The sequence below is a fragment of the Malania oleifera genome, chromosome 1 (assembly GCF_029873635.1).
Source record: "Malania oleifera isolate guangnan ecotype guangnan chromosome 1, ASM2987363v1, whole genome shotgun sequence".
Lineage (NCBI taxonomy): Eukaryota > Viridiplantae > Streptophyta > Magnoliopsida > Santalales > Ximeniaceae > Malania > Malania oleifera.
This window is the reverse complement of record NC_080417.1, coordinates 18,223,388-18,235,123: the sequence shown is the minus strand read 5'-3', so window position 1 is coordinate 18,235,123 and position 11,736 is coordinate 18,223,388.

Below are 11,736 nucleotides of genomic sequence, written 5' to 3'. Positions count from 1 at the left end.
ATTTGGAGGCCCTTGAAAATCAAATGCTATGCGATTTTGACCCGAGAATTGAAATGGAATTTCTTCTCACCAAGCTTGATATGGAAATATGGGAACAAAGGGAAGAGACTAGATTGGCGCAACAAGCAAAAAAGTCTTGGCTTAAAGAAACGGACCAAAATTCAAAAAAATTTCATGCGGTGGTAAAGCAAAGAAGGAAGAATTCTGCGATTTCTAAAATGAAAGTTGCAGATGGGAGTGTGTAAAACTCACCAGAGAGCATTCATGTAGCGGCAACTTCTTACTTTCAAAATTTTTTAACAAAAACAAGAACTCATGAAGTGGTCGACTTATCAACCATTTTAGAGAAGGTTATTACTAAAGAGGACAATGAGTTTCTTTGTCAAGATCTTTGAGAGGAAGAGGGAAAAACTGCTCTTTTTTCCATTCCTAAAAAAAGTAGCCCAAGTCCTGATGGTTTCGGCTCAGTTTTTTATATTTCATATTAAGATGTGGTTAAAGAAGACTTATTAGAGGCTGCCAAGGATTTCTTTAATGGCACTAATCTTCCAAGGTTTTATTCTTCTTCGTACATAGTGCTTATTCCAAAAGTGCAAGATCCAAAAAGTTTTGATAAGTTCTGCCATATTAGCCTTTGTTCTATTGCTTACAATTTTTTTTTAAGATTATTGTTTAGTGCATGAGATGTTTACTTACCCGAATAATATCACCAACGCAAGGGGCGTTCATTCCAGACTGAAGTATATTTGAAAATATTACTCTTTCTTAGGAGATGGTGCATTCCTTGAACAAAAATAATGTTGGTGGTAATATTACAGTGAAAATTGATGTGGCAAAGGCTTATGATCGGGGACTGGGATTTTTTGCTTCAAGTGTTGGAGGGATTTGGTTTCTCTTCAAATTTTTGTAAGTTGGTGGTTGAATGTATTCAGACTCCTTGGTTTTCCATTATGATGAATGGTTCTTACAAATGATTCTTCAAACCTACTAGAGGTTTAAGGTAGGGTGACTCTTTATCTCCTTATCTATTTATTGTCATTGAGGAGGTTTTATCTCAATTGCTGCAGAAAAACTATGAGGATGGACGTATTGGTTGTTTTACACACCCTACGGGGGGCTCCTTTGATTTTGCATTTATTCTATGAAGATGACATTTTGATTTTTCTTAATAGGGAGAAACGATTGATGCGGCGTCCTATTAAAATTTTTGGGTATCTATGAGCAGTGGTCTAGCCAAATGATTAGCAAAGAAAAATCAGCTATTTTCTTTTCGAAGAAAATTCCAATGTGGCGGAGGCGGAGTTTGATAAGATTAATAGGATTTGTGGAGGGTGTTTTCCTGGTCGCTTAGGTATCTTGATTGTTTCTGGGCATTTAACAATTAGATCCTTGGAGTCTTTGGTTCAAAAAATAAAAAGTAAGGTGGCGGGGTGGAAGCTAAAGATTCTTTTGTAAGGTGGTCGTCTAATTCTTTTAAAGCATGTTCTCACTTGTATGGCGATTCATTTTTTGGCGGTATTAGACATTCCGAAGGCAGTTCAAAAGAAGATGAATTATATCCTTTCAATGTTCTTTTGGGGTGAGATAAAAGTCGAAAGTGAAGTGGTGCTCGTGGTCTAAGCTGTGCAAGCCCACTAGTGAGGGTGGTTTAGGTGTTTGTGATTTTGGTGAAGTTCAAAATTCTCTTCATATGAAACTTTCCCTGCGGCTCATGACTTTAGATAATCTTCGGACAAAATTTTTCCATGCTAAATATGTGAAACAAGGACATATCTCTATGGTGGTTCCTAAAGACTCGAGTTCTAGGTTTTGGAAATATGTTATGTGGGTTTTACCTCGGGAGACGAAGATTGTACAGCTAAAGGTAAAGAATGGCAAGGGTTCATTTTGGTTTGATAATTGGTTGGATAGTGGCTTGCTTTGTTTGCAATTTAACAATATTCAAAACCCTATGATGAATATTAAATATGTGTGGGTGGATGGTGTCTGGGATAGGCATCACTTAGTAGAGTTGGTTGGTAATGACAAAGCCGAAGAAGTCATACAGAATATTGCTTGTGGGAGACAACGTAAGGATATTATAATTTGGAAACTTAATGATAAAGGAATCTTCTAGTCGTTAAGTGCTTGGGATTTAATTAGAGTCAAATGGCCACATGTAAGGGATATGGATTGGTTATGGCACAATCTCTTTCCAAAGAAGGTCAGCATATGTGTTTGGAAAGCTCGTTTTGACAGCTTGACGTTGGATGAGAAAGTTCAATCATAGGGAATTGCTCTTGCTTCTTGGGGTAACTATTGCGAGCTAGGGAAAACAGAAACCTTGAATCATGTGCTCCGTTCGAGTGAGATTGCTGTGAAGGTTTGGGATCTTTGTAACACCCAACCTAGGTCTACCAAGAAGCACTGCGTCTCACCTCCTCCACCTGGACCATACAATAGGGGGCGGGCCTTATCGAACTAATGACTAGCCCCACAGACCAACACGTGTCCTTTTTAGTGTGTTTTGTCCTCACTTACACACTTCCTAAGAAAACTTCCCAGAAGGTCACCCATACCAAAATTACTCCAAGCCAAGCACGCTTAACCGTGGAGTTCTTATAGAAAGGCTCCCAAAAAGAAACGTACACCTTGTTGATATGAGTAGTAACATATAATCCTTTTAAGCTTTTCTTCCACGGGATATCACATTCTGCCCCACTTACCAAACGCAACGTCCTCGTTGTGAACCCACATTTCTAAACCCAAGCGATGTGAATCTCATCACACTTCCGGCTGGGTAATTACTCCAATACCATTTTGTAACGCCCTGACCTACATTTGTTAGGGAGCACTGCATCTCTCCTCCTCCACCTGAACCAGAAAATAGGGCAGCGGGCCTTATCGGACTAATGTCTGGCCCCATAGACTAACACGTGTCATTTTCAATATGTTTTGTCCTCACTCACACACTTCCTGAGAAAACTTTCCAAAAGGTCACCCATCACAAGATTACTCTAAGCCAAGCACACTTAACCGTGGAGTTCTTATGGGAAGGCTCCTGAAAAGAAAGGTGCACCTTGTTGATATAGGTAGTAACATCTAATCCTTTTAAGCATTTCTTCCACGGCGTATCACAATCTCACCATTACAACCTTGGGGGTTCCTTGTACGATTGCAATTTCTTAGATTTTTTGTGTTCGAAAATGGTTTACTTATGCTAATAAATCGAGTCAGAGGGATGTAATCAATGGTATCTTACCTAGTTTAATAACTTGGAGACTTTGGGTGCATCGTTGTAAAGCTCGAATGAAAGGTGCTAAGGAATCGGCTGAAGGAGTTTGGTTGGCAATTAAGGTTTGGCTTAGGAGGATTTTGGCAAACATGAGAATAAGTGGATCCCTTTCAACTCAGGATAGTAAAGTTCTAAGTGCTTTTGAGATTCCAATTATTACTCTGAAGGCATAGACTTGTCGTGTTGTTAGGTGGGAGATTCCTTGGGTTGGGTCTGTAAAGCTGAATGTAGATGGTAGTTTATGTGGGAATCCAAGGACTTGTGGAGGGGGTGGTATGATTCAAGGTTGCGGTAGGGATTTCCTAGGTGCTTATTCATCCTTCTTTGGCTATGACACTAATAATAAAGCCGAACTTAGGGCCCTGAAAGAAGGAGTGCGGAAGTGCAAAGAGATGGGTTATATGAATGTGGAGATTGAATGTGACTCTAATGTAGTGATCGATTGGATTCATGTTGACCTTACTGGTCACACTCGGTTTTGATAATGACAAATACAGGTAATTGATGGCTATCAAATTTGTGTGTAGGTCTATATTCGCAGATACTTTGATGGCAAATGAAGAAAAGCATGAAGACCCTAAAGATCATTTTGTGTTGTAATTCATTATTATTCAATTTGGGTTTGTAATAGTAATTAGGGAAAATGGTCTGTAATAATTAATGTTTTACCTAAATGATAGGGTAGATAAGCTCAAATGACCATAGGGCACCCTTCGGTCAATTGAAGATCGATTGATGCCGGATTTTTTTGGTGTCCTTAAAAAGACCTAGAATGACCCTAGGATACTCATGCATGCTTTAAATATATATGCTCACATGAATAGGGTTTATGTATAAGGGACTTGAACAGAAATTTATGAAAAATACATGTTCGGTCAACAGTACTTGAAAGCACTATATCCCTCGATCGACCAAATTGGTTTGGGTCAATAGTTTGACCATAGCACGGTTGACCGAACCCTGCCCAGTTCAAGTCACCCGGTCGACCGAACTCCCTCCGGGTCAAACGTTTGACCGTACGGTCGACCGCACCTATTCCTTAAACCAACCACCTAATCGACCGAGTTCCCACATGTGTTTGGCCAACCACCCGATCGACCAAACCACTTAGTTTAAATCCACACGGTCGATCGAACCGTGTGGAAATGGAAAATCACCTTTGAGAACCCTAGTTTGGTCGACCAAACTTCTAGTTCAAATTTTACCCGGTCAACCAAACTTCGTCATTGGGTCAATCGAACCTCACGTCCGGTCGACAGATACTCTCGGGTTGCCATATTATTTTTACCACGATTAAAGTATTTAACCGGGGTTAATTGAGTTAAAATGGTTTAAAACAATACTAATAATACCCTATGTATCCTGGACAGTTATAATTATGGGGTAGTCTATATATACTTGCTCATTTGAAAAGATTCGCACCTAGTTAGCGAACTTAATTAGTAAAAATCCTCTAAAATTCCAAAATCTCCTATACTCATTTTTAAGTCTCCTGCACTCATTCTTACCATATTTTATTGCTTAAATCTCTTTGTAAGTGTGATTGAGTATTCTTCTCATTAGGCTTAAGCTCTCTCTTGTTCTTGTTGATTGAGATTATTTTATTAGAGAGCTAAGCTTCAAGTTTCCCTAAGAGACTTTGTTAATAAGTCTACCCTAGGAATACTTCATTGAGCCTTTGAGTTTTGCAATGTCATTGCAATACTCAAGGAGTTCACATTGGATTTTGATTGCTACAAACATTTTACAAATCATTTTCAAAATATGTCTTGTGCTTATATTTGAGAAATATATATTTTGAGATATTTTCTTGAGTGCTAAAAGATCTTTGTTGCTATACCTTTGATTGAGATTATCATTTTACAAACCATTGTTGAATATCTCTTGTGGTTTATTTTGATAAAAATATATGTTGAGATATTTGAAGTATACTTGTGATCTTTGCTAATGCATTGTGATTGAGAATATTATTTTGACATAAAGATCCTATCACTTACACTCTCATGTACCAATTGCATTATTAGCATTAATTTTGAGAATAGACACTAAAGCTACACTGAGCTTATCATATCTTATCATTTGATAGTATGTTGATTATATTGGTACATATCAACTTGTGTAAGAAGCATTTCCTTGTACGAAAAAATTGTATTTCAAATTTGTTGTATTCCAGGCACGGGCTTGAAGAGGGAGACTAGCCCTGTTGAATAGTCCCGGACTAGCTTAGACCCGGTTAGGAAAGTTAGGTGCGCCATCCTAGTAAGGCATTTTGGTTGAGGTCAGCCCCTTAAATTGACCTGGTTGTAACTGATGCTGCTCCACATGTTAAGTTAGTATTAGTGGAATCCTTGTGCTAGTGTAGCCAAGGCAAGGACGTAGGCATAGTTGGCCGAACCCCGATAACATTTCTTATGCCTACTTTTAATTTCCACATTTTAAATTCTAGTACTTGAATGTTTATGTTTTACTATTGAGATTGATATGGTTAATGAATATATAAAAAACCCTAGGTTTATGAAATACTGGTTGTGTAATTTTGGACAAAACCTAGAGGAATTTTTAAATACTCAATTCATTCCCCCCCCCCCCCCTCCTGGGAATACACCAAAGCTAACAGTTCGTTTTTGGAAATGCATGGTATGGTATTTGTGGGATTTTTGGGAAGAATTGCTTGAGGCTCTTTCCATGATTAAGTTTACCATTGCTCACCAATTCAGAGAAGGAAATAAGACTGCGAATTTCTTGGCACATCAGGGAGAGGAAGGCACTACCATGAGATATCTGAAGTTTGATTCTTTACCTCATTTAGTTAGAGGCATGATATGACTTGACAAAATTGGTATCCCTAATTTAAAAGTCTAATATGTTGTTTTGTCTTCGGTTTCCTTTTCGTTACATTTAGTTTTTATCTGTTTGTAATTTGATTTGCCGGAACTACGGTTTTCCTCTGCCATAAGTGAGGGGTTTCCTAATAAAGTAAGGAGGTTCCGTCCATTTTTACCAAAAAAAAAATAAATTTGTAGCTTACTTTGAAAATGTCAATGGATCAAATTAATTGGCATGTAAAATTTTTATGAGGTTCGGCTTATCCCTGGCCTACGTCCTCGCCTTTGGCAAACTACCAAATGATTCCACTTTATTAGTTCGTTTGCCGGGGCGAAACAACACCATTACAACAACTCCTTACTTAGGCTAGAGCCCGCCTCTCCAAACGATATTCCCTCGTTCGGTCCAACGATCCAAGAACTTGAACCGTCAATCTACAAAACAAGATTTGAAACAAGGTGTACAAGAGATGCTCTTAAAAGAACTGATTAGTACAAATTCAGAGTTATATACTTCAAAGAAAATCAAATATGAAATTCTGATTAAAGCCCCAAGAGTATGTCACCAAAGGATCTTTCAATGGATGAAAGAATTGGAATTGTAGCACAATACTAGAGATTGAGAGTCAGCAAAGCCTCAGTGGTTTTCGTGCAAATTGAGAGTGAGAGAGCCCTTGAGAGTTTGAGAACAATTTGAGAGAGTATGAATGCTATAATTGATTCTTGGTAATTGAATTAATTTATCTTGGGTGTATTTATAGAGGTAGAAAATATTTAACTTAATCTCCAAGTTTACTAGGAGTAGTGTCCAAAATTTGAACAAGTTTGGGTCCCAAGTAATTGAATTTCCACATGGGAGTAACCTGAGGGCTTCCAATTAGGCACATGTCAATGTATTACGCTGATAAATAACACAGGAAGTAGGGTGGTAACTGCCTGTCACCTAGTGGTCAAGCGCCTATCACTGAATTTCTCAGTTTTAATAAATAGGCAGAAGGGTGGCAGTAGCCTGATGAAATCTGGAGGGGCTTCTCAAAAAACCTTTTCAGGTGCCTGTCAAGATCCAGGCAGTAGTCTGATGACCTTTTGTTTGTGAATTTTAAAAGCCTTTAAATCGGCAACCTACTGACCATGTGCAATCAGGCGCCTATCAAGTAGAAAAACTGACTTTTAAAATATTTGTTATTCTCTCTCTCTCTTTTCTTATCTATTCTTGGAATATTAATTTGTTTTTTTTTTTAATATATTCCATGTTTTAAAATTAAGGTTTCTGGGTCTCTTCATACCTAATGAGTTTCAAAATGAAATTTCATAATTTGAAAATACTTGAAGTACTTACAAACATGTCCTATTAGACTCTTTTCATTTCTTGAACTCTTAAAAACCTTCATCAAGTTGTTGCTTCGAGTTCCTGAATTTTTAATATTGATCAATTGAGTTGTTATGAGCTTCCAATGTTCTTGTGATCTTTGAGTCTTTCCATATTGGTCTCTTGAGCTTTCAGAATTGATCACTTGTGTTCATGAAGTATGCTTTTGTTTCAATATCTGGAATATCACAACTTTGAAGAACATTAGATAACCTTACTTTGTTATCGTCAAAAACAAGAGTTGTAAGCCTTGGTTAGGCGAACAGGATGTAATAATATAGAATAAAAAAGTCACTCATGTAAAAATAATCTATTGTACGTGAAATATGATAAATATAAATATTCCTATGATGAAATTTTTGAATAATCATTTATGCCTTTTTTGTGTCATTATAAAAAGTTTGAATCATCATTTTTTTATAATATAATAGATCTTTTGCAAGTTATTAAATTCTTATATCATGATTATGTCCTATTACTAGCATAGACATTCTAGAAACTAAATATACCTTAAGTTTTGAAACAAAAATTATTAAAATTATATATAAAAAGAAGAGAAGATTGTTATGAAAAATATGAATTTCACCCCTTATCTTCCACTCCTTCTTCTCCCACCCCTTCATTTTTCCACCCCAATAAATGCTTTGCTATCCTTATTGCCCTATAAAAGGGAACCCTTCCCCTTTTATTTGGAATACACACATTGCTTGCTTTTTGTACACATTTGCATGTTTGAAGTAAGTAAGCATATAGAAAGAAGATGAGAGATAAAGAGAAGAGAGATATCTTGTACAAGGTCGGAGATATATTTTGTATAAGGTCGGTTCCAAATCATTTTATAATTCCTCTCGAGATAGTGAAATTTTTTATCATATTCGCCCGTGGAGGAGGCATAGCCAAACCACGTAAATTTTTGTCTCATCTGTATTTATTTTTCTACATATTTTGTAACACGTTATCAACACCGGAATCTAACTATCTAAGATATTTATTTAAATCAAATTTAATTTATTTCTTGAAAATTTTACTCGACAAGAACATAATATTTTCTAGAAGAGAATATGTCTTTTAAGGTTTAAAGAGCACCAATCTCCGTAAGGAATGGTAAAATAGTCCTCTTGAAGAGGCTATATACTTAAATATTTTGTCTATATTTTTAAACTCCTAAACATATGTTAAATTCAACCTCCTGAAGAGGAGAAATGTTTATCCTCCAGATGAGATAGTATATTTAACCTTCGAAAAAGGGGTAAATTATTACCCAATTTAATATTGTAAATTGAAATCATACTTCTGAAGAGTACATATTGAGAAAAATAATATAATATTTTTGAAGAAACATATTTAAGTATTTTGGAAGGGTGGAAATAATATTATATTATTATCTCAGTTTTATTTCAGTTTTTACATTTTTGTTTTCTAAATTTTTTTATAATTTTTAATTTATTCAGATGTCAAACCTAGGCAAAATTGAATTTACCCTTTATATCAACGAAAATAATTATTTATCATGAATTCTTGATGTTGATATCCATCAAAATGCATTGAACTTGGGAAACACTATTTTAGATGGAAATAACACATCCCTACAGGATTGCACAAAAGTTCTAATCTTCCTCAGTCATCATTAGATGAAGAATTCAAGATTCAATACCTCACCGTTAAAGACCCACTAATCCTATGAAAAAATTTAAAGGATAGATTTGACCACCAAAAAACTATGATTTTACCAAAAGTTCGATATGAATGGTTGTACATGAGGTTGTAAGACTTTAAAACAGTCAGCGAAAATAACTCAGTTCTGCATAAGATTAACTTGAAGCCAAAATTATGTGGTAAAAATATTACTAATGAAAACATGTTAGAAAAAACTTTTACAACTTTCCATCCCACTAATGTGCTCCTACAGCAGCAATAGAGGGAGAGAAAAATTACTAAATTTTCTGAACTTATATCATGTCTTCTTGTCACTGAACAAAATAATGAGCTTTTGATGAAAAATCACAAAACTTGTTCAACCGGTTCGACCAAATTCTCTAAAGTGAATATGAACACATCTTGTGGTCGAGGACGAGGCCTCACGTATGGTTATGGCTATGGTCGAAATAATCACTGGCACTGATGTGAGGTTACAATCCCCAGAAGAGGGATGACCCATAGAAGAGGGATGACCCCCAAAAGCAGGTTAATGATCAAAATCAGCAAGCCAGACATCATGAAATTGAATGTTACAAATGTGGAAGAAAAGGTCATTGGTCGAGTATTTGTCGTACACCTAGACACTTGGTTGATCTATACCAAGCCTCTATAAAAGAAAAATAAAAGAGTAAAGAAGTTGAAACAAATTCTGCTGATAATGTTGTTCCATAGATCTTAATGGGGGACCATCCAACTCTGTTTATCTTGATGTTGTTGATTTCCTTGTAAATCAAGATGAAAATAATGATATAATATTTTAAGATATAAACTAAGCAATATTGTATTTTGATTTTAATAAATAAATTATCGTATTTATTGTTACCATGATCAATTATAATAATGGGTTTTTAAAATTTGTGTTGTAATGCGAATTGTCTTAAAGCTTTGATCGATTCTAAGATGTCTTTTGAAGAAGTTTGTTTACCAGACAGTGCTATAACACACACAATTGTTCGAGATAAGAAATATTTCCATTATTTCAATATATCTTCAACAAATGTTAATACAATATTTGGTTCTACAAATTTGATTGAAGGCTCCGGAAAAGCTAATATAAAGTTACTCAATGTTACTTTATTACAAATTAATGAAACTTTATATTCTAACAGATCCTAAAGAAATCTGTTAAGATTTAAAACTCAATGAATATCATATTGAAACTAAAAATGAAGGCAGTAAAAAATGTCTTTATATTACTTCTATTATTTCTAGGAAGAAACAAATTTTAGAAAAACTGCCAACGTTATCTTTTGGATTGTATTATACAATGATTAAAACAGTTGAATCATATAATGTCTTGCACCAGAAGTGCAATGACCCAAATTTATTTACACTTTGGCATGATCATCTTGGACATCCTAGTGATGTAATGATGTGAAGAATCATTAAGAATTCACATGGTCATCTACTAAAGAACTAGAAGATTCTTTTATCAAATGATTCCATGTGTATTGCTTGCTTTCAAGGGAAATTAATTGTCAAACCATCTATTTCAAAAGTAAGTCTTGAATCTCCCAGTTTCTTATAGAGAATTCATGGTGATATATGCGGACCAATACATCTACTATCTGGACCATTTAAATATTTCATTGTCTTAATTGATATATCTATTAGATGGTCACATGTTTCTCTACTTTCTACTCGTAATATTGTATTTTCTAGACTTCTTTCTCAACTGATTAGGTTACAAGTTCATTTTTTCAATTATTCAATTAAATCAATTCATTTGGATAATGCTGGTGAATTTACATCCTAAACTTTTGATAACTATTGCATGTCACTTGAAATAGATGTTGAACATTCTATTACTCATACCCATACACAAAATGATTTATCTGAATCTTTTATTAAAAGACTTCAACTCATTGCTAGACCTATGATTATGAGAACCAAATTGCCTTTATTTGTTTAGAAACATGCTATTTTTCATATTGCATGTATAGTTCGTATAAGGCCGACTACTTACAATAATCTTTCACCCATGCAATTAGTTTTTGGGCAACAACCTGATATTTATTATTTAAGAAATTTTGATTGTGCAGTATATGTTCTTATTGCCCCTCTTCAAAGAACTAAAATGGGTCATCAACGTAATTTTGGCATCTATGTTGGTTTTGATTCCCCTTCTATTATTAAATATCTTGAACCTTTAACAGGTGATTTATTTAATGTACGATTTCAAGATTGTCATTTTGATGAAGTAGTATTCCCTAGGAGCAAAATCTATGCCTAAAGTACAACATGGAATCACATGGAATGCCATAAGTTTATCTCATTTGGATTCTCGCACAACTCAAAGTGAACTTAAAATTCAGAAGATTATATATTTATAAGGGATTCCAAATCAATTACTAGATTCTTTTGTAAATATCAAGGTCATATTAAAATCTCATATACCTGCTGCAAATATTTCAGCACGTATTAATGTCCATAAAGGACAATAGCTAGCTAATAAACCTAAACCACAAGTTAAGCATGGAAGGTCTGTTGGTGCAAAAGATAAAACTCTAGAAGGAGAAAATTGAAATCCAAAAACACTCTAGAAGAGGTTGCAGAGGTGGATAATCCCT